Source organism: Phoca vitulina, unplaced genomic scaffold, assembly GCF_004348235.1.
Source record: "Phoca vitulina isolate PV1807 unplaced genomic scaffold, GSC_HSeal_1.0 scaffold61, whole genome shotgun sequence".
NCBI classification, from domain to species: Eukaryota; Metazoa; Chordata; class Mammalia; order Carnivora; family Phocidae; genus Phoca; species Phoca vitulina.
This window is the reverse complement of record NW_022589764.1, coordinates 2054128-2078386: the sequence shown is the minus strand read 5'-3', so window position 1 is coordinate 2078386 and position 24259 is coordinate 2054128. Positions and strand designations below refer to the sequence as shown.

Here is a 24259-nt window from a genome sequence, read left to right as displayed (position 1 = left end):
CCTCACCCAAAGTCCAGCTTCTCAGGTCTTTACACATTTCTGGCATATGTGCAGAGTGGAAACAGACTGTCTTACACCATGGAGCAGGTTGAAAAGAAAAGATGTGAGTAGGATGTGGAATGCTGATTTAAAGAGATGAGGGGTGTGGTTCAAAGTGGCAAGGTCAATGTTAACATGTGTAGGAAAACACCGGCTCCTGTCTGGGCTTGTTTGCAAGATTTCGTTGGGAAGTGACATAAAATGAAAACTATTCGTACCTGAGTTTCTGTGATCTAACTGTAACAAAAGCAAGTCATATCTGTATCCATGTAGAGTGACTGGGAGGGCGTTGGGGTGGGGGGGACGCCGTTAGCCGCCTTTTAAGGACTCTGGTTTCACTTAGCTCAGATCTTGAGTTACTATCAGGAAAGGCAATAGAGCAACTTAAAAACATAAAGAAAGATATTCCATAGTTGAGGTAATGCTGATTTTATTCCCCACTGAACTGGGCTTTGTCTTAATTTCAAAATTCAACATGTGAAAAAATCAAACTCTGAAATGATATATTATTTCTTTCCTTTTCACATCAAGATCCTAGTTTTTATTTTTTTTTTTAAAGATTTTTATTTATTTATTTGACAGAGAGAGACACAGCGAGAGAGGGAACACAAGCAGGGGGAGTGGGAGAGGGAGAAGCAGGCTTCCCGCTGAGCAGGGAGCCCGATGTGGGGCTCGATCCCAGGACCCTGGGATCATGACCTGAGCCGAAGGCAGACGCTTAACGACTGAGCCACCCAGGCGCCCCAAGATCCTAGTTTTTAATCAACATTCTAACATATGAGGAAACGTCCCTTTCTGTTGAAACTAAATTTCAACTCGAACAGCTTAGTAGAGGATAGTGCCTACCACAAACAAAAAGAATATCCTAAAACCCAAAGGATGTTAAAATATGCCACGAAGGACTTAGGCACATCCGCTAAAATGAGGATGGGGTGTGTCGGCATCCTTACCAAACGAGTGGCTGAGAAGTCAGACACATAGGTGTTTGCCTTCTTATAGGCTCTTAGTGGAGTTTTCCTGTGATTTGATGCACAGTTCAGTGGCGTGCCAACCACGCCCTGGAGCTGCATTTTACTTTGACTGTTTACAAAGCCGGCGACTTAGTGCCCCTGGGGCCTCAGAAGGCAGGGACAAGGACAGTAATCACTTTGCCCCAGGGGCAGTTTTGCGCTCAGCACAGCCCGAGTTTGAGTTGCAATGCCTTAATAGAACCACTCGATATTTAGAGTTGAAGTTGTGGAGTCTAGGCACAACATCCTGGGTGACCGTAACTAAAAGCACTGTCGTCAGTAATAAAATTAATGAGACCCCAATGCATATATGATAATAGCAGATGCCAATCTAGTAGTAAATATACAGCAGACACAGCTTTAAGAGCTTCATGTGTTAACTCACTCCTTAGAGCAACCCCCGCCCGAAGCAGGCACTATTGTAACTTCACTAGATGAGGAAACCAAGGGACAGAGAAATTAAGTAACTTGCCCAGGGCTGCAGAGCTAAGTAGTGGCGGAACTTCAAAGAAGTTCCTTTGTAGATGTGTCTGTGTGTGAATACATATTAAATAGGATAAAAGTGCTCCCCCTGCAAAGAAATGGGGTCCCACCCAATTTATTTGTCTCCCCAGGAGACAACATGTAGAGGTTTTTTTTCTTTTTTTTTTTTTTTTTTCATTATTAGGGGTAATACACATTGTATTCTATTCAAGAAACTTGGTGGTGGATGGTTTTTAAAAGGTTTATTTTCAATGCAAACCGATGATTTGTAACACATTTTAGAAAATGGCTGCAAATTGATTCACATGGTGTCTCAAAACTCCTTAGCTCAACTAATTAAAATGTGTAGATTTCGTTTGCCACAAATTGGCCTTTTCTCCACCTTGCTTGATTTGCCTTAGTACCCCTTGGCTGACACTCTGTCATAGGTAAATATTTCCTTTGTCAGCCTACCTTTCACTTTTTCTGTGGATATTGTGTCTGTACTTACTTTTGATAATGACTGCTTTTCTCAGCAGAAAGATGCATGTCCTGGAGTTGCGCAAATATTTTGGCTTTTGTCATTGAACACCATCTAGGGATAAATAGCAATATCAAGTGATTAAAAAAATTGCTGAACATGATTTTATCAGCAAATACGGTATAACATCGGAGTCTTCCAAACCTGCCCCAAATATAAAGGACACTTAAAAGAAAATATTATCTGGAATGCAGAGTATAGATCACACTTGATTAATCTCCTTACCATCATTATAAAGTACACAATCAAGCCCAAAGATGCATTTTTGTGAATAACAACACTAAAGAAGGAGGGGAAATGAATGAATGAGTGGATGAATGGATGAAAGAGGAAGGAAGTTTTAATTACAAATGTTGCCATTGCTGCCATCACTGGGGTATACAAGATTTTTTTTCCTGCAATGTTAACCTAAGAGCTGTTGAGAAAAATAACTACTTTAGATGTGCTGACTTATTGTGGGGGGGGAGGGGAGTAATTATGCACTTCACATCTTTTTAAAATGCTATGAATCCTCACCCTCTGGTGCAACATTATACCCTTATGCAATTAACCACACTGGTAATGACCTTCCCATCTGATCTAGAGTGACAAAATGAAACTCTGATGGACAGAGATACATAATAGTGCTAGGATTGCCTTTGCGAGCTTCACGAGTCATCCCCAGAGTTTATAAAGGACAAATGTAAAAGTACCAAACACGATAAACAACAGTACCTCTATTACTGAAAAATAGCACACATCTGAAACTTTACCTTTACACACACATACACAAACACACACACACAAAACCATTGCTAACCAGATTAATAGTAATCCAAGAAGATGCACAGAAAAATGTGTTTCATTTTGGAAATATTTTTCAAGCAAAATGAGTCAGTACACATACCCATTTGTACTCTGTTGGTGTTAGTTTTTAAAAAGTCAAGGAGAAAGTTCCCTTCTTCCAGAAATCTCATAGGGAGTAATTATTCATTGGTCCTTCAGTAGGTAGAGCTAATTTCAGAACCGCTAGGGTGTGACCAGATTATTCGAATCATTTACTTGAAAAGACCCAAATATTAGGGAAGTTCATGAACAGTTTATACTTGTGGGGGAAAAAATCTTTCCTCACCCACGGGGTTGGGGGGGTCTGGGGGGGGGCGGTCATTGAAGACTAGTAAAATCTGCTGCCAAAGGACTTAGGACCTAATTCCCAACACAACTTCAGGAGACCGTCTGTAAAAAAGAAAGAACCATTTTGTCTGCCTTTCTCCTGCTTCCACATCCCAAACCTGTTATTGAAAGAGAGCAAAGGAGAAGAGAAAGAGAAGCCCACACTCTTTGACATTTTCGCCACCCACACCACCCACCACCAAGCCATCCCCCCAGTAAGGAAATGTTCGTCCAGCCACACATTAAAATGAATAATCTGATTACACTGGGGGAACCAGGGTAAATAAAGGTGGCGTGCCCTGTAACTATACAAACTGAACCATCTCAGGAGGTATTTAAAATATTTGGGGGTTGCAGGTGGAGAAAGGTTTCTTGGCAGTGGTTGTTCATTGAAATCTCTTACGGGATTTTTTTTTTTTTGAAACCTAGTCTGTGATGCAGAACCTGCTGTGCTAAATTATGAACCAAAGGCTTTGGGGTGGGAACAATCAATCAAAATACCTGGGGTAGTGTGTAATGTGCATGCTCTTGTCAGCATGATCAGGCTGCCCCGGAACACAGTCCCTCAGCAGGTTAAATAAATATGATACTATAGACAAACCGACAGGATCACACGGCTGCATCAATCAGCTGTTGATAAAATACAATCTTCCTTTAATACACGCTGGGAAAGTTATTTAACACTTACAAAACCTATATCCATTTCTTGTCCTTTTTTTTTTTTTTTTTTTTTAAGTCTTCTTCCAAAGTGTAACTCTTTTAAAGGGCACGGGGAAGAAGTTGCGCGATCTCGGGTGGACGAAGGGGATTTAATGGGGCCAAAGAAACAGGGAGTCACAGCTGTCTACCCAGGGGGTGGACGAATAACAGCCTCAGGGGTGGAGGAACCGGCCAGAGGGTCCGTGAGAAGCAAACCACACCCGAAGCTTTGCCACGGATCTCGAAAACCTAGACACCCTGTTGCAACTACTCCTGCAGGGAAGTCATGCAAAAGCAAACCCATGTTATTTCAATTCCGTTCTCCTTTCAGCTCATTTCAGCTCAGCAGTTTGCCGGCATCTGGAGCAGAGGAGGGAAAACTATTCCGGATTTATTGAGGGGGGTGAATGGGGGGGGGGTGCTGGACAGGAAATCATTTCAAATGGCGGGGGGCTCCAGTGAACTTAGAAAAGTGACTGCAATATAGAGCTGGTGGGAAAGGGGAGATCGCGATGACTTCACGCGGGTGAAACTTGGGGGGGGGGCAGGACTCGGGAAAGAGGAAGACAATTGCCTTGAGTTAGCGAGGGTGCAAGCGCGCGTGTGCTTCGTGGCTTCAGAAAAACCCTGTCCCCGAGGAGGACAAACAGGTGAAAGCGCCCGGCGTGGGTGCCAGGACCCTCTGGAGCGCCGGCCCAGGCTGGGCTGTAATTGAAGTCGATGTGGACTTTCACCTCCGGCTGGCGCCCCCGGCCTCTGCCACACGTTCGCTCGGCCCCAGGTTCACCCCGGGGGCCTCCGGGCTGTCGCGCGTGGACCTGCGACACGGCGCGCGCCTGTGGCTGGGCCCGCTGGGGAGTGGCCGAGCGCCGGGGAGGGCCGCGGCTGCCGGGAGGGGGAGAGCCCCGGGTAAATGCTGACAGCCTATCTCTTAACAAGTGAAGATTAATGTCCCATCTAAAACTAAGCTCCCCTAAGTGCCGTCGCGGCAGCAGAAATACTGGCAGTGAGGAAAGGCGTCGCCTGCCACTCAAAATGCCGATCTTCCCCAGCCTGTTGAAATAACCCGCCCGGGCAGCTCGAGGTGTTGACGGCCACGTTTGTCAGCGCGTCGGGCGGCCCCGGACCCTCCTCGGCGGCGACCCGAGCTCGAAACCAATCCAATCCCGGCGTCAGTGGCCGCCGCCCGCGCTGCTCCTCCCTCGGTCACGCACGCCCTCCCCTCCGGGTTTCCGAAGATTCGCGCCGGCGAGGAGCTGCTCTGGAGACCCAGGAGCCTGGGGTCCGAGCGACTTAGGTCCCCGGGAACCGCCTCCCCCCCTCCCCGCCAATGTCGCACGCAGCCTCTCCCGGGCGGCCCCGGCCTCGTAGGCGCAGAAGGCGACCGATCGAAACCCCGCACCGAGCCCGGACCGGGGCGACCGGCCTGGAGCCCCTCCCACCCCGTCCCTTAGCGGACGCCCGACCCAGCCAGCCCCACGTCCAATTCGGAGGCCCGGTCTTCTGGAAGGGAGGCGGGGAGAGATCCCGGGGAGGGAGGGAGGGAGGGAAGGAAGGAGGAATCCCGCTGCCCTAATAGCGCTTTCAATCCCAGAAACTCGCTTGGGGTTCCCCCCTCCCCCACGGGTGCGGATTCCGCTGGCGGTGGCGGCGACCGGGGCCTCGGGGACTCTAGGAGAAGGCGCTGGAATCCTTGTAACCTTTTTGGAGACTTTGCGCTTTCAAGAGCTCTTTACCTGAAACTGACACCCGCAAGCACTCTCCGGGGACCTGTTGGGCAGATGGAGTGGCAGGGCCAGGCGGGGCCGGTTGGCGAGACACGGGGACATTTGTCATGGGTGACCCGGCGCCTCGGCTTCTGAGCCCACGCCGGCGCGGGGAGGCCCGCGCTAATGTAATAAAGCAAGAGCGACAAGAGGAAAGGCCTCTCTCGCCCCGGGGCCGCCACATGCTCACTCGGTTTTACTGTCAGGGCTGGTTGAGGCTGTGGTTTCATTTCATATTCCATTAATATTTACAGCAGCTATTGAATTTCCCATTACAAAGTTCACCATACACACTGCTAATATGAAATTTTAATAGTATTGTGCACATTATGAAAAGTCCCACCATTAAGAGGGGAAGTGGGAGGGTCCTAGGGAGAAGTTGCCCTGGGAAGTTATCCTCCACTGAACGCTTGAAACGCTCCCACCCGCCCCCCAGGTCGTTAAATGAATTCATTTGCCACTATTACCATAAAGATGTGAAACGGTGGGCATGTTATCAATATTGAAATCAAAAGTGAGGGAGGGAATAAAGTGGGTAAAAAGCTCGCTGGTTAAATTGAGTTTGCAAAGTTGTGCGTGTCGGTGCTTGGCCCTCACTTACAGATGTCTCCAGGGCTCTACAGATCGCACCCCCTGGGGGGCGAGGAGGCGGGTGAGGAACCGGCGGAAGTTTCCAGGTCCTGTGGTGTTCTGGCTGAAGCGGGTCCTAGGTGGAGGCTCGTGGTGCCGCGGGGGAGGGGGGTGCAGGTGTATGAGGCCGCCCTCTCCTCCCGGCTTCCCTCCACTCCTTGCTTTAAGCCCCAGGAATTCGCAAAGCTGCAGTGCTGGGCTGGCCCTGGGGAGAAAAAAAATTCCCCCAAGAACCGTGAGTATCATCTGTTTGACAACTTCTCAGGACTGGCGCCTTAAGTTCCCGGGAGAAAGATGGTCCTGAGAAACCTGGTTCCTTTTCCAGAGTTGTGCAACCTAGCAGAAAGGGATGAGTGCTAACTTGGAGTGAAAAGGGGAGGAGGGAAAAGGAAGAGAATGAATCTGGCCCAGACTGTTGGAAGCACTAACGCACAAACGCAACCCCAAAGTCCTGCCGCCTAAAGTGGCCCAAAGGGTGTCAAACCCAGAGGCTCCAAGATGGCCACGCTGAGTCCTAGGATAGGGTTTCTCTCAACAGTGGGCTGGAGGCTCATGATCTGACACAGAGGAGCGGCCAGGGAGAGCATCCCCTTCTGCAAGGGCTCCCAGGCCAGTGGATTAGGGGCACCCACCTCCTAGTCCTGCCCGAGACCCACCCACTTGAGTGACGCCCTCAAGCCACCCTCTGAAATGTGTCCGGCCTTCCCAGTTTGTGCACCTGTAAGAACAGGCAACTTCCTGGAAGACCCAATGAGCCCCCAGACTCCCCTCCCCTCTTGCATTTAACCCTATCCTAGAGGGGATAGTTAAAATAGAAGCGAAATCATACTTTATTTTGTTAGGGGGTGCAGATGATGTAATTTCTCTAATCTGCACTAGGCTCTCACACCCCCCTGCCCACCCACCCTCACACCATCCCCTCCCCATGCTCCTGGGGTGTAAATTAATGACACTACTTGGGCGCCACTGTGGTATCTCAATAGGCTTCTATTTCTGCAATGAGAAGGCAATTTCTGAATCTTTAGGTTACTTTTCAGCTACAGGAAAACGACAGTACCAGAAGGTAAAGATGGGTGACATTTCCACAGGAAGATCTGGTGTTGGTTTTTTCCCTGGGTTTTAAAAATTATTACTATTATTATTATTCCCCCAATTTTTTCTGCGTCTTTTATTTCTTTACAGCCCCTAAATGTGTCATGCTTTGTCACATCCTCTGTGTGTGTTTTTAGAGAACATTTGAATAAAAGGCTCGATGCCAGGTATTGCTGACACAGGGGGTGGAATTTTCAGCCGTTCCACAAAGAGTTGGCCTCCTCTATTTGCATAAGGTCAGAGTAGTGCTTCTGATAGAACTTTAGCAGCATCTCTGTCTCTTAGCAACACTCTTGCACTCTTGGTCCCTGCATTAAATTGACTGGTCCCTTCCTTTTCTTCCTTTCATTGGGAGGCTTACAATAAAATGTCACCCTTCCAACCTGTGCCTGTCACCCAGTAGGTCATCTGTATCTCCCCCTTCCCCCTCCAGTCCTCCTCCCCTCCCCTCCTCCTCCCCTTTCTCTCCAGTTCCAATTAGACAACGAGATGATTCATCTGGTGGATTCCCAAAACTGTTTCATTTTATTGTGTTAATTAATATTAATACCATTTCTCCCTTTGTTATTATTTTTAAAAGCCCTCGTAAACAGAGGCCCGATAAGGAGCAAATTGCCAGAAGCTGCCTAACAATGGGCCTGGAAAAGGGGTAATAAGGCGAGTGCAGATAGAGGGAGCAAGGTTTGGGTCAGCCTCCCCACCCATTTAGTTGATGCAAGGTTGAGCGCAGCCTGAAAACCCTCGAAGCACTTGGAATATGCCAGGCGGCCCTCTTGGCTCTGGGATGGGACACAGTGACAGGATCCAGATGCTGATAGGTGGTGTTAATGGAGGGTCACGTTTGGACAATAGTATCCATCACTTGCCTCCTGGCTCTTCTGTCAGATGGGAGTCATTTCTGACTACTCCATCACTCAGATTTGGGATAGATTCAATTATTACCTTCACCCTGGCAACGGGATATAGAAATCTATGCCTAAAGGACAAAATTATTGCTATTATTATTATTACTATTATTATTATTTTGACTACACCTCTCCTCTTGTTCATTTTAAAAGAAGAAGCCCCAAAGTGTTCCTTTTCTGTCCCTTTCCTGTTTTAGCCTACCAGCAGCTGCCGAGTTACTCAAGCCCACGGGATAATGGGTGCTTAATTAACACAAAGAAACTTTTGTTTGAATGCCTGAATGATTATTGCTGATTTTTATAATATTATCAGTTGCCTAAATTAAATAGGGTCTGGATGTTTTCTAAAGTTTTGGAAGCGCCCAATGCAGGGTCTTGGGGCTACCTTTAAAAGTGCAGAGAACGTGTTTCTTCCCTTTTGAGAAGTGTTTGCAACTGGGAGGGCAAAAACACAAGTTGAATTGAAAAGGAGAGGAGGACGGAGGAGATGAGGAATAGAGGAGCCCTGGATATGGCCATGGCTCAAAGTTAAGAACTAATTTCCATCAGGTTAAAGATAAAATTAAAATCCTGAAAAGTTCTTCATAAAGGGAATGGGAATCAGATGGAAGGGCTCGTGCTGAAGATCCTTTAAATTCTGTCTCTGTGTCCTTGGACGGAGAAATTGAACTCTTTCTTAGAAGAGTGGTTTGTTTTCTGTAACATCCCTGGAGTGCGGCAAATGGGAAGATAAAACACCCTGCTTTTCCCTGATATTTTCACAGACCCTGGCTTCGCTCTTTCCTCTCTTCTTCTAGCTTGCACGCCCTGTAATTCTTGCAGTATATTGCTGGATAAATGTGCAGGTAATGGGGTCTGAGAAAAGTAATCAGGGTTAGAAGTCAACTAGCTCCTCTTTAATAATTCACGTGTCATATTTCTTCCACTATGTCAAGTTTGCTAAAGAAGATGGACAGGGGCTGACGGGCAGCCACTTGAGTTTATTATTCTAAGCCTCAGAAGGGAGGAAAACCATAAGAAGAGATGTCCCCGCTCTTCTTAACGAGGGGGCTAAAGCAGTTCCAACCTTAATCAGAGTTCTCTATCCCATCTTGCTCGCCCTGCTTTCCAGCTTTTCTCCGAGCTGCCTGGAAGATTTGTAAAGATAGGGGAGCCAAGACATATTCCTGGGGACTTTGCTTATTTCCATTTACCTCTCCTTACACATTTGTCCCCTTGCCTCCTCCCCAGTGCCTTCATTCTTACTCTCTTCCAAGTGGCAATTCTGTTCGTTTTCTTTGGCCACAATACAGAGCACCTCTGCCAGGTCAATTGCAGTTACAGATGAGGCTCTCGTTTTAATTTTCTTACAGATGACCTTTCTTATTTTTACAACTTTTTTTTTTTTTTTCTCATGGCACTGTTGGTGACAGCTTCACATATCTTCTACTTAAATCTCTATTCTCCTTTTTGGAAGGGTGGGGGGGCAGTGTTTGAAATGTGTGATTTTCTTTACTCTCAATATTGGCTGTTTCCAGAAAGAGGGAGGGGCACAGTATAGAGAAAGGACAAGAACATGTGAAATCAATGAAGTTTTAAGCATATTTAAGTTGGATTCTGGAGGACAAATTGATAGTCTGTGTGGAGATATATATATATATATCCAGATTCCAGAAAGGAAGAGAGAACAAAAAGATAAAGATTGAATAGATTGATTCTTATGTGGTAAGACTTTGCCCCAATGCAGAAATGAGCACTATGTTTAGCGCAGTTTGCATTTCCCTGTTGCTCACGTTGCCCCAGCAGACTTGTAAGGATTCCTATTTACACAGACCAACCCAGGGAGTGATTTCGTTTACAATTTGTCTCTCCCAGTCTTTTCAAAAGCCAAACATTAGAGGAAGGTTTTCCATCATGCGGGCTAAAACTTTTTCTATGTGTGACTTATTTAGTGAAAAGAACCCAAGAGTTCCGCAGACCTTTTAGCTGATGGGTGGTTGATGGCCAGTCATATAAGGAACAACTATTTTGCATTTTTCAGTTCTGAAGAGTTTTCAAACAAAAAGAACACAGTAAGTCGATCTTTGGGGCAGCACAGTTTTATCTTCAAGGTACAATTATCACTAATGGCACACATCAAGACAGAAAAATAGTATCTCCTATTGCATTCATTTTGTGATTTCAGTGCTATAAAAATGATCTATTTTCCAGGTGCCTTGCCCACTCAGTTTAGTGGCTCTTTAAATTTAGCACGTTTCTGCGGCAGATGCCCACGGTGGGCACTCACAATGTGTTTTTCAGCCTCAGTTGCTTTAGTATGAACCTTCTGAACTGGTAGTCGCAACACTGAAATACAGATCTATTTATCTGTCTGACAAAGTTGTTGGGGGGAGGGATGGTTAACTGAAAGTTCCAGGGGAACAGCAAACAATGGTTTATAAAAAAAAAAAAAAATCAGGCATACTTTGACATGAGGAGAATAAATAGTTCTGAAAAAATAAAAAACTAAGAGTCAAAGATTGGGTTGAGGTTGGAAAAACTAAGTTGGATTTGCGCTGGTCTTGTTGCAGGGTGCGGGGGAAGGGTAAGATCTGTCCAAGATCATCACTCCAAGAAACCGCCTATTTAAAAGCCACTCCCTAGAACTTTGTTGGGTTGTTACATTTTATCCGCTTCAATCATCAGGCAAACACCCCGCAGGACCCAACCCTCTTCAGAGAGTGGGAAATATTGATGGACACTAGCTACCTATTTGCAGTTTAGCTACTCTCTCTTCCTCCTCCAGGATAGAGGTTCATGTTTTATTTGCATATTTTTTTAACCAGGAGTGGGGAGGGGGCAAAGAAGCATCTGTAGGGGTTGGGGGTTTTGTTTTTTGTTTTTGTTTTTAAGCGTTTTGCTACAGTGTGCTAAGTATTGCTGGTAGAAAGTTTCTAGTTTTCTGGCTTTGATTAGGCTCGAGCCCTTCAAAGAAACGAATTTTGTACGGAGGATTCCTTTTGAAACTACTAACCGTGTCTTCTCTAGATTTGAAAGATGGGAATGGAATTTGGATAAATGTATCACCCGTTTGGGGATACAAGTTGTCCCCCCCCCCTTTTTCTCCCACACTTCTCCAGATAACTACCCTCCGCCACCCCCAACTCAACTGGCATCCTCAGACCAACCCAAAGCTTGCAAGCTCACTTCCATTTGGGGCGCTGGCTTTGTGTTCCGTTGGGGGGTCCCCTATTCCACTCCGAGTGGAGGGCAAGACAAGGCTCTGCAGGTCTGAGCAGTCACAAAGACAGAACTATTTTCCACTGGCGATGGGTGATGAAAAGCATTTGAAAAGCTGCCAGGGAGAGGGCGAAGGAGAAGGAGGACGCGTTCCCCACCCTGCAAAATCAGTTCTTCAGAGGGACCCTGAGTCCCCAGCTACAGCTCTGGTGCTGACTTAGCAGAAACCCCCAAAGACGCATCTCCCACCTCGGAGAAAATAGAAGTCTGCTTGATTTCATTTTCCTTCTGTTTTAACTAGGCGAGAGGATGTAAACTCCGAGGCAAACCAAAACAACTCAAAGAAAATCTAATGCAAGTGTGTATGGGGCACATCGTAGATTGTAGGATGAACATCCCTATTGTCGCAGAGGTCCCCAAAGAAACAGTGTCCCGGAGAGAGGGAAATGCAGATTTCCTGCCTATAACCTAAAACACAAATTTGGGCGGAGGGGGGCGGCGCGAATTTTGGGGGCCAATGGCGCGGGCGGCGTGGCTCCCGGAGGGAGGGTCGGGTCGGGGGCACCGGAGGCTGTCGGGCGCCGGGGGGCGGGCGGCGCCCCGGCCCCCAGCGCAGCCCCGCGCCGCGGCCCCCACCCGGGTCGAGCCCGCACATTCCATCCCGAGTCCTGCTCACACCTATCATTTGAAGCCATCTTCGCTCTGTCTTCCAAACATCTCGAGCATTTGTGATTCCGCTTGCCGCTCCTTCTTATTGAGTTCTCCGTGTCTCTCGGCAACTTGTCATAACCTGTAATAAAATGCCCTTTCTGGCGGGAGGTAGAGTCCAGAGGGCAGCGGTTCTATTTTCAACTGATAGCCGAGGAAAGGAGCCTCGGCGGCCTCCCTTTTGTCTGCCTCGGGCTTTAACTCCTGCGGGGCCGGCCCGGGGCTCCCGAGATCCCGGCTGGGGGGGGGGCGCCCCCGCCCCCGAAGGCGCCCCTCTGTCCCCCCTCCGGCCTCCGGGCCCGGCTCTGGGAGAAAGTTCTGGGCTTCTGGGGCGGTGCACACACGTGCGGCTAAGGCGTGCTCCTCAAAATGAGAAGAGCCTGTTTGCGCTTTTCGTTTCTTCCTTTTTTTTAATGGGGTGGGGGTGGGGGGTGAGCCTGACCTCGAGGAACAGAACGGGGTGGGGACAAATAGAATGATCCTGAGGTCACCTGGGCCGGCATCCTGGGAGCATTTCACTGGGCTGGTTATTTAACTGGTCCGAACCCTTTCCTTAATTAGTCAGACTCATCCTGTAGTTATTTTCGTAACATGTATTCGAGATTTTTCTATCCGATGTGTGAAGGTTAAGGGTTCCCACGGCCTGCGATGTAACCTCACCAGGGATGGGGAGCCCGAAAGGGCGGGGAGCTGGGGTGTCCCACGGGCCGCTGGGTAGGGTGCGTGATCTTCACGGCAGGGGTGAGCGTCCCTGAAAGCGAACTCTGGCTTCGAACTTTCCGCGGTCCCGGGTGGTCTGGAACCCCCTCTCCAGCAGCAGCCATTCTGTATTTAGAAGGACCCCCTCTCCCATTTCATCCAACCTGAGTTACCCCACCCCCCAGAGAAGTCACCTTAGAATTCCCCGAGATCGCCGATGGAAGACATGGAATCGACCGAATATTTTTCATGTATCTTTCACCATTTGTGACAGATGTCACCCATTTTGGGGAGGAGGATTAGGAAGGCAGGCGAGGGTGGCAGGACTAGAATCCCTACAACTATCGTCTTGCTGCCTTATTTTGTCATTGGTTTATTTGTTGAAAGAAGGAAGTAGGGTGGCCAGTCCTGGAGATGGTGTGAGTGTCCCCTCCCTGACCCCTGAGGCCCCATATCCAGCCCCAGAACTCTTCATCCAGGTCACCCCCGCCCCAAAGAGGAGGAGCCTGTGAAGTTATTCTCATCCAGCTGTGAAGCAGAAACAGCCTTCCCTTATCTTGCTCCCGAGGCCTGCCGCCCTGACCTTCCCAGGGGTGCTTCCAAGAGATGTCCACGGACTCAGGCCTGGCCGACTGAGATTCCCGACTTCCTGTGCCCACCCACCTCCCCCAATTCACACACTCTCCGCTGATTTCTTTCTAGCCCGGAAGCTAGTAAAACCTTCAAAACAATACTTGAAAAACCCAAACCACATTCTAGCCCCTCAAGAAAACCTGCAGAAAATGGCTAGCTGAACTCTGCAGGCGATTTCCCTTTTTTGGGGGAGTGGGGGGGAGTGGGGGAGAAGGAAGATTTGTGTCCCAAACTATGATAAGAGACGGAAAGTAGAAACATTTGATTTGAGAGTAGGGGCTATTCGGGATTCCTCCACATGAGAAGTCCATTCTTTGTAGTTAAGAAAAAACAAATGCATTTCTGGCTTCTGCTGGGCAGGCGCTGGTGAGATCTAGTGGGGAGAAGTTTCATATATCTGGGCAAACTTAAGACATGGAGGCTTTTAATCCCCCCAAAGGGGGGAAAAAAATAAGAGAAAATAGCAAGAAGACAGAAAATGCATTTGGGTCTGAGCAGTCGTTTCAGAAACACTCTCCAGTGTTGTTGATTGCTATGCCTCGTTTCTCTTTTTGTTTTATCTCTCAAGCTTGATGTGTGGGGCTCTAGGATGGCCCCTGTTGTTGGGTATCTGTAGTTTGCCATGGGTTCTGTGGGTGCTACCGCTTTTATGAAGGTGATTATTGCTGTCCCTTTTAATCTCTGGACAAAGCCAGACTCCTTTTCCCCTGTGTGTCCTACTTTTGTAGAAACTATGAGGCTGTAAACCCTAAACACCTTATTCATTTCAAACGCTGTTCAGAGACACTGAGGACATATTTGAGGGTTTTGACTATTACAGTTCCATTCTCCCCAGTTAGCTCATAAGCTCTATTCAAAATGAAGCTATTTGGGGGCATGTAAAAGCCAGTAAATTTCCCGATGCACAAAAGAAAATGGTGCTTTCTGCCCACTGCCTATTTCCACTCGAAAGTGAATAATGCCCCAGTTACCACCAGGCCTGACTTGATTTATCTTGGTTAATAGGATTAACGTGTCAGCCCCTCTCAAGAATTTCCAAATGCAGATCTGGAGTGTCACTGACTCACTGGTGTCTTTTTTCCTCTCTGATGGGCATAATGATGCACCTCCGAGCAGAGGGCCTTTGTCCGGTGGGAGCAGGCAGATTATCTGTCTCCAGTGAAATAAGGCGTGTTGTGGCCACCTTTGCCAAGACTCAAAGCCAGAACCCAGTCACTATAAGATAATTGTGTCACCACCTCACCAGTGCCCTGTTCGTGTTTCATTTATCTTTTGACTGTAATTGAATGGTTGAAACGCAAAAATGTAGACAAATTCCAGCTGTATTGAGATCTGTTTCTTCCTCTACTACCTCGGCCCATCATTAGATACTTTCCCTCTCTGCGCAGGAGGTCAGAGTGTATAAATATAAATTGCATTTTGCATTACTTCTAGATGAGTGAAGCTGTCAAAGCAATAATATGAGCTTTCAGTCCCACATTCTACCACTTCTTTCCCACTTTTTGGCCAGGAGGTCATGTGCAAATTGAACGTGACAACCCAGAAGACATGTCCAACAGACTCGTATTGTTACTCCGCTCAGCCGCCTGGCTCATAACAACATTAAGCCCACATTAGTCTCCAGCCTCCGCCAGACAGGAGCTCCTAAACATGGGACCCAGTCTTCTCAGAAAGTTCGCTTCGATGGTGACATTTCATCTGAAAGTGGTAAGCGGCTCTGACCTAAAATATTTTTCATCCAAGATACATGAGGATGCCATCCCTAGAAAGACCAGGCCAGTGTCTTACAAGACCAAAAACAAAGAACAGGTAAAGGGCTAAAGAGCCCCCCAAGACCACACACACACACACACACACACACAAATACAGTTGCTTCTGTTTGAAATTATTGAAATTTTCCAGAATCCAAGAGCAATGTGGTTGGAAATCATTTTCATTGTTATTTGAACAATGAAGACGTCACTCAGGAAGACACCTTAAAATATGGATTGACCTTGGATTCTTATTAGCAAGGTCTGATTAGCACTGTTTTAAAGACCCAATTGCATAACCCAAATTAAAGTTTCAACAGTTTCTCACTGTGATTAGAAGATCACCCTCCTCAAACTATATTGTAGCAAAGGAATTAGAAATTTTCATCAATCTGAAGGAAACCGAATGGCTTGGAGGATTGGCAATTGGCTATCAATATGACCCATTCGTGTCTTGCCCAGATTGCCGTTAATGCAGAGCTGTTGTTCGCTGACAGGGTGTTTGATGGTTTCTAGGAAATGAGTGGCTGTTTTCATTCCTGTTCCAAATGGACAGGTGTCTACATCAGAATTGGCAACCTGGTTGGCACGCTCAAAGGGTGGCCAAAGAGCGAATTGTTTATGGAGAATAAACTTCCCTCCCCCCGTGATGCATGTGAGTGCTGGCAGTGGGGAGGGGGCAGAAATGGAGATACTGGAAGCAGAAAGATTGATACAGGTCCTTGAAACTTAAGCAGGCTAATGCCCTTTTTGTTCTGAGTGGCGCCATATGCAACCGCATCTCTCTTGAAGCTCATCTTGTGCTTGACCACCTTATACTCTAAGTGCACAAATAAAAGTCCATGAAAGGCATTTAGCCTTCCTTAGGATGCTTTTACTGGTCTCAACAACTAAAATTTAAAAAAAAATAAAATAAAATAAGAGTTTTTTACATTTTGTTAAATATGCTTTATTCTCATCCATCTTTCTTCTCTCAAAGAAAGTGTCCTTACTTTTTAATCTTTTTAATTAACTTATTTACTTTTATTATGTTATTTATCTTCATTATTATTATCCCCTCCTCCATAGGTCAGATGAACTACATGTGTTTAATACTGAATGTGAGGAGGTGGTAACTTTAAGAGGCTATACCTGCTAATATTTGGTCAAATTAAGAAGTATCCCTCCTAACCTCAGTGGATACCATCACATTTTATCACATTATACCTTCGTGATGCCCTTCAGATCTATAAAAGTATTCACCTCTCCTTTCATCTCTCCTATAATCCTTACCATCCCAAGTTATTATTTATGCAAATGATTTTTACTTCCTGAGTGTTATTAAGAAACAATGCATGGGTCATATTCTTAAGGAAAAAAATCAATCACTATAATGCCCCAGAACCTGACATCCTTTTACTGTCTAACCTCTACTTTCACAAGTATTAAAGTTGTTTTAAGTTTAGTAAAAAAAGTTTTCTAAGAAGAATTTTAAAAAAGAAAAAATATACCTGGACCTGTGGAACTGAAGGAACCACTATTACTAGTTTTTCCAAATTTAAAAAATTTGAAGCTTCCAGTCACAAGATTTTATCATTCTATTCTTTTGTCCTAACTTTTCTCTTCTCTTCTTAATGAAATATTTGTGTAAACCTGCTATCAATTTTTAGTTCATTTTTACTCCTCCACATCACCAGAAATTATAGCAACCAAGGTCAAAGGCTTTGGAGCGAGGCTCTTACACCTCTATGCAATGCCTTCTATGACCTTGGGCACATCCGACAATTCTCGGAGCCTCTGTTTCTTCATCTGCAATATGGGGATATTAATAGTCTTTAATTTACAAACTTGTTTGAGGACTCGTGAAATACCACGCTTTCCATGTTTCTGGAAAGGAGTTAGTCCGAAATCAGTGTAAAGCATCATCATGCTGTTTATGATGATAATGTAACCTAAGTATTAGAATCTTCATCTGTGGAGCAGAAATAATAACATAAGGTTGTAGATAATGTGTGTGAGACATTTGGCATGGTGGCTAAACTAAAGCAGACCTTCAGTAAATGGGTGGTGGTTTGTTGTTGCCCCATTCAGAGATCCAGTGGAAGTGAGTGAAGGACTCACTTTGGAAAGAAATTCATTCTTCCAGAGTTCCACCTGGCAGTTCTTCATGCCTGGATCTAGAGGCTAAGTAGAGGTTGGCATGAAGGAAGGCAAGCTGAGAACAATGCCCAGTTATCTTTCTTTGTGCCCTGACCATAACTCAATACCTTGCCCTCTCATGAATTCATCCCACTGGGTTGGGGTGAGAAACCCCTGCTGGAGTGCGTTGAGGTAGACACCCCAAGTCTACCTCTACTGCTGAAGAAAACAGATGAAATGAGACTCAGGGAATGTGTTTCATTGATTCAGAGATGAGTCTTGAGAGGTGAAGGAGAATGGAGAGAGTTGGAATATATTGTTTCTGATATTATAAAGTCACTTCTACATACAGGATCAAACCTTCTGGGAATCATACATGAGGATAGACTGAGGTGCCATTTGAAGACTCATCTTGAAGGAACGCAAAGGGACCCTGAAGCCAGCAGCCCCTGGTACCTGCAGACTCAGCCAGGCAGTTCTGAGAAAATCTGCTCCGCCTGGGAAGGAGCCATCAGTCCTGGTACTCTACGAACTTCACATTAAGCTGATAACTAAGTTTGATTTGGGCCCTTGGGGGGGGGGGGGTGTCTATATATATGTGGAATAAAATTTCACATTGAAAATAGTATTTCATAGCTTGGGAGATTCTCTTGTAGATCAGAATTCATGAGCATAATCTCCCTGGGGGCCGGGGGAGTTGGCAAGAACTGGAAATTTCCAATCTTAAACCATTTATGTATAACACAACTAAATATAATGCTTTTACTGGATGTGTATAACACTTCTGCATATAAAACCACACACTCTTTGAATGATTAGAAAGGAAACCAGTTTGTTTAGATAGACCCTATTGCTGATTCATTGTATCAGATTTGCTGTGTGTGTGTGTGTGTGTGTGTGTGTGTGTGTGTTCCCACTATATCACCTGCCCAGTGATATTTAAAACCTCTAATGTCTTCAGTTCAGCATGAAAGCCAAATGGAACTGGGTTCACTCCATTCTCTCTAAACATAACTGCCTTATTCTGTAAGAGTAAATTAGATTTAGTGAAAATTAAAATGTAGGCAAGAAAAAATAACTTCTCTACCCAGTCACCACTGAAGACCCACATAGCCAAGTGTCTGGCATTTGCCTGTCATCTGCTTTTCTGACCATAGGGAGCAGCTCAAATGACAGGCACACAGATGGACGCATTGTGTGATTAATGACATCTACCAGGCCTGGTGGTGAGGATTGAGGAAATGGCGGCAGACATGAGCTAGTCCCCTTTTCAGTTTAGTGTTCCTTCCAACGTTTGAAGTAGAGAGGAATCAGGAAAAATTCCAGCCCTATTCTTTGCTGGAAAATCTGAAGGCACCCTTCTTGCATTCTCCAGAATCACTTGCCAAGACCAGACTTTGACGGGTAACTATACCAGCCTTCTAACTGGCCCATCAAAATTACATCCTCCCTCCCACCTTCCCTCTCTTCCTTCCTTCCTTTGTTTCTTGTTCTCTATTTCTTTGTTCTTTTTCCCTCTTGCCTTTTTTTCCTCCTCTTTTTCCCAAGCATTGTCTCACCTCAGCAACCTCAGAGTGCAAACTAGCCCACCAGAGTGTGCTCTCCACCGAATCCCTAAGGAACAGAGGGAAGTGTGTGAAACTGGGAAGGGTCTGAACAGGCAGCATGAAGACCTATAGCAACCTCCAGCCTAGTGCCCTTGGACTTCACCCCAGCTACCTTCTAGCCAAGTGGGTCATTCCTAAACATGGCATTTCTAACACATCAAGAATACAGGAGACCAATGGGGCGCCTGGGTGGCTCAGTCGATTAAGGCTCTGACACTTGATTTCAGCTCAGGTCATGATCTCAGAGTCAAGGATGGAGCCCTATGTCGGGCTCTGTGATGAGCATGGAGACTGCTTAAATTTCTCTCTCTCCCTCTGTCCTTCCTACCTGCCTCCCCCTCCACGCTCTCTCTTAAAATATGTATATATATATATATATATATATATATATATATATATATATATATACCAAGATTCTACCACTAGAAATGGGCCAAATTTGATGCCACAGTCTTGGGATCATACTCAAGTTGAGAATTCTCTGTCCTTTGCTGGCTTTTAAAAATTTAATTTGTTTTAAATAAGTAATCAAGACATGCAAAGGTAAGAAAGGGTGAAAAATCTTCCTTCAGTCCTATTTTCCAGCCCCTCCAACCCAAACTACCAATGCCCTTTTTTTTTGTTTTTAATTAATAGACTTTCTTGGAGCAATTTAGATTTATAGAAAAACTGAATGGAGGGGCACCTGGGTGGCTCAGTCAGTTAAGCATCTGACTCTTGATATCAGCTCAGGTCATGATCTCCGGGTCCTGGGATCAAGCCCCCCCCCCCCGCCCCCAATCAGGCTCTGTGCTCAGAGAGGAGTCTGTTTGAGATTCTCTCCCTCCTTCTCCCTCTGCCCCTCTCTCCATTCATGCTCTCTCTCTCTCTCTCTAAAAATAAATAAATAAATCTTTAAAAAAAAAAAGAAAAGAAAAATTGAGTGGAAAGTTTAAAAAGGCCCTATATCACCTTACACCCCTCCCCACCTTCCCCCCATTATTAATATTTTGCTTTAGTGTAGTACATTTGTTAGAATTGATGAACCGATACTGATACATGATTATTAGCTACAGTTCATAGTTTACATTAGGTTCACTCTTTGTGTTGTTGTATGTTCTGTGGGTTTTGGCAATGTATAATGACATATATCCACCATCATGGTATCAGATGGAATAGTTTTGCTGTCCTATAAATCCTCTGTGTTCTACCTATTTATCCCTCCCTCCCCCACAAAACCTCTGGCAATAGCTGATGTTTTTGCTGTCTCCATCCTTTTGCCTTTTCCAGAATGCATATAGCTGGAATCAGACAGTATGTAGCCTTTTCAGACTAGCTTCTTTCTCTTAACAATATGCATGTAAGGTTCCTCCATGTCTGTTCATGGCTTGAGTGCTCATTTCTTTTTATTGATGCATAATATTCTATTGTCCAATGTACCACAGTTTGTTATCCATTCATCTACTGAAGAACATCTTGATTGGTGCTATGCTAAGTTTTCCTAATTATGAATAAAGTTCCTATAAACACTCATGTTCAGGTTTCCCTGTGGACAGAAATCTTCAACTCAGATGGAACTCAGAACCACCAAGGAATGTGATTACTAGATCATATGGTAAGAATATGTTTAGTTTTGTAAGAAACTGCCAACCTATCTTCCAACTCAGTGCAGTTTTTTGTTTTGTTTTGTTTTCGGTAGTTTTAAAGTACATATTAGTTAGCAGAATAGGTACTTAGCAAAGATGGAAACCTAGACCCCATCAACCGCTCCTGGTAGACACCAAGGCAAGAGCTGCTACCATTTGCAGGGACACAGAATTGATCTTAAGAGCATGAACTTGATCAAGCTACAAGGGTTTACTTTTTGCCTTGGCTACTTATTTACTCCGTGACCTCAGGCATGCTTCTGTTTCCCCAGCTGCAATTAGGCTTGGTAACAGTACCCAGATTCTATGTTTCTGAGAACTACTGAGATATCCCATGCACATTTTGGCACAACACTTGGTATAAGTAAGTGCTCAATAAATGTTCATTATTTTTATATCTTATTACGAAAACAACCATCTTTCCCCAACCTCTTCCCAAAACAGCCAGTATATTCTTTAGGGATGAATCTGTGAAACAGTGCATTCAAGGGAGCTGAAGACCGAACAATTTGATACATTATATAATCTGAGGGAAAAAAAAAATGTGCAGCAGCTAAAATAAAAAGAAATCAAAGCTAGAGAGGAAACGTCTTTAAGCGTGGAAGGTTTTGAACTGCAGAATAAATTCCCTCACTCTCCTCTCACCCTGGGTTCCCATTAGTGTTTTGCTGGCTCAGAATCCTCTGGGGTGAGTCCTGGATTATGAAATGCCCTCTCTCTGGTGGCCTGCCAAAGCCCGCACTGCAGACACCCAGACTAACCTGGCACCGGCTCATGGTAAGAAGCCTCCTCACCCCGAGGGCCTGACTAATGCTCATGTTTTTTCCTTTCTCAGACAACTCCACAGGCGGGCTGTGGAGTCGGGGCGGGGGGGGGGGGGGGGTGGCATTAAGCAATCCATGTGGTAATTTTTTTTTCTACTTATTTGAGCAATTCTTACATGATGACATAATGATATGTGCTAACAATGAAAAATAAATGCACTGTAGCCGTATCTCTTTGTATTGGGTTTATTTTGGAAATTAACAAACACACAAACAAGAAATCCTCTCCTGCACATTCCTGATTAATAATCTATGGCTCCCCACAATGCCCACACACTGGTGGAAACGGAAACATTTGAGCACATCTACCAGCTGATTTGCCTTCATGATATCAGATGACTAGTTTTCCTGTTTCAACTGCACGGGCAGGGTTTAGGTGTCATGAGGTCAGAGTGTATGGAATTTTTTTTTTTTTAACCAAGGGTAAACAATGAAACCTGATAACTTATTCAGGGCATATGGCTCAAAAGCAGGCACTCACTAATGTGAGGCGTATCGCATTAATAAAGGCCCACACTTAGGGCAAATTTGGAACAAAATCTTTCTGATTAACTGTAAAACCGAAATATGCCCAGCAGAGCTCAGAATCCTGCTGAGGAATTACAAACAGGGTAGGTTTGAGAAGTTGAACTGTAGGACAGGTGGGTCTGCTGGAGTCGTCCAAATGAATGGCCACAGCCAGGTTTTAAAACTGTTCAGCCCATCGGTCCTGCGGGAAGGAGAACAGGAAGAGGGCAGAGGGTCAGAATGAGCAGGGTCTTTCTTCTTCCTCTCTCCCACCCTACTCAAGGGCCTCACCATCCCAGCACAGCTTAATGGAGTCATCAGAAAAGGAAAAGAAGAGGAAAGAAAGAAAGATCCAGTTCCCAGAAGAGATCTCCCACTCCAACTTTGCTTTGGGTATACACTGTGGCCCAGGGAAATCCCTCTTCTTTTCTAGAAACTTCTGTGCTTTAAAAAAAAAAAAAAAATTATTTATTTGAGAAAGAGTGTGTGTGTGTGTGTGTGTGTGTGTGTGTGTGTGAGCAGGGAGAGGGGCAGAGGGAGAGGGAATCCCTAAACAGACTCCATGCTGAATGTGGATCCCAACTCGGGGCTCGATCCTGGGACCCTGAGATCATGACCTGAGCTGAAATCCAGTTGGCAGCTTAACCAACTGAGCCACCCAGGTGCCCTTAAAATCCCCTGTACTTTAAGGTCCAGTCTGGTGAGTCTGGATCATGATTAATGGCACAGTATCCAGATCAGACAACAGAAACCAGCTTGAATTCTGGGTCCACCCCATGCTCACTCTATGACTTGAGCCCTTCTTCTCTCTAAATCTCACCTTTTTTGGCTGTGAAATGGAAATGGGACCAGTATCCTACCTCCCCTCCAGCTGCTGTAAGGATCACAGAAAATAACAGGACGTGGCATGGTCTCTGATGTGCGGTGAGTGCTGTATCTAGGTTTTTATTGCATTATTGTTGCCATCGTTCTTATTTTGAATCGACTAACCAGTTATGGATATTTTTCTGTCTGGAACAGGAAATAGGCAGGAAAGGGGTTAGTCATAGCAGGGCTCAGGCATGGACACTAGGGCTTCGTATTCCAGTAGTCTCGGATGCCACCAGCTGTGCCAGGTCATGCATTTAGTTCAGTTCAACAAATGCATTTGGAGAACCAGGGTACAGGTGAACACCACATTGTCCCTGTCTGACCAGCACCTGGCCTACCAGGGGAATTCCACAAACACGGCTGTCCAGTTAAAGTGACATCATGTGAAGTTGGAGACCGTCCCTCTAAATAAAAGACTGGCCTCTGAATCTGAATTAACAGACATATTATCTTGATCCCTCTCCTCCCCCAAATATATATATATATTGTATTTTAATGAAATAATTTCTGTTCGAAGTCCTTTGAAAATATTCTCTGCCAATTGATTTAAAATATATCTAGGCAAGAGTTGTGTCCTAGATACCCTTTAAGAAAAACATGGTTCCAAACATTTAAGTCCTATGAAGGACTGTACGGAGTTTGTCTGTTTGCATCCAAAGCATTTGTCTGCCACTGTGTAGACATGGTTGAATTATGGTTATTTAGCAATTTGGCATACAACCTCTGCTTCAACTTTCTTTTTTTTTTTCTGGTCATGAAAGGGTGTTAAAGCCAGAAATGAAATGATGGTGTGGGACCCCGCTCTGATCCCCCAACCAAGCTTTAGAATTCATTCTTATATTTGCAAAAGAGGATCTGTATCTTAGCTATCTCACAAAACCACTTGCCTTTGTTAGGCCAAACAGAAAAACATACTAGGATAGGTAAGCAGTCTGTTAAACTGAGAAGTTGAGCTAATTCATCAAGAATTATTTGGAAGAAAGATGTGGGCCCACACTGCATTCTTGATGTCCTGTAAGTCAGGACTCCAGTGGCAGAGCTCTGCTGAGCTCTGAGGAGGTCTTTTCCAGCAAATTTTCTTTCCCACTTGAAGCTGAATGTCCCTTGGTATCCTAGGGGTCATGGGGACATGGATGGATGGATGCATGCAGGGGGACTGGAACTTTTATCTGTAGGTGCATTCGGAGCTCTGCATTTATCTTTCTGCACCAATAAAAAGATGAGCAAGGGGAACATGACCTTGACCTTTAATTTTTTTCATTGTCAACAAAGTGACCCTCGGCCTGGGTGAGAAATTTAAAAAGTTGCTTAATTTCTGTGACTTTTACCATTCTGTCGAAAAGAAAGAAGAAAAAGAAAGAAAGAAAGAAAGAAGAAAGAAGAAAGAAAGAAAGAAAGAAAGAAAGAAAGAAAGAAGAAGAAG

General features: G+C 45.3%; 1 long non-coding RNA gene across 1 annotated transcript in view; it reads right to left on the bottom strand.

Annotated features, from left to right (window-relative positions):
- Positions 1-21629: 21629 nt before the first annotated feature.
- Positions 21630-24259, bottom strand: part of LOC116623831 — a 39636-nt gene continuing 37006 nt past the window's right edge. Inside the window, exon 3 of the long non-coding RNA XR_004297769.1 lies at positions 21630-22168. This is a non-coding gene — a long non-coding RNA (uncharacterized LOC116623831). The remainder of the gene's footprint in view (positions 22169-24259) is intronic.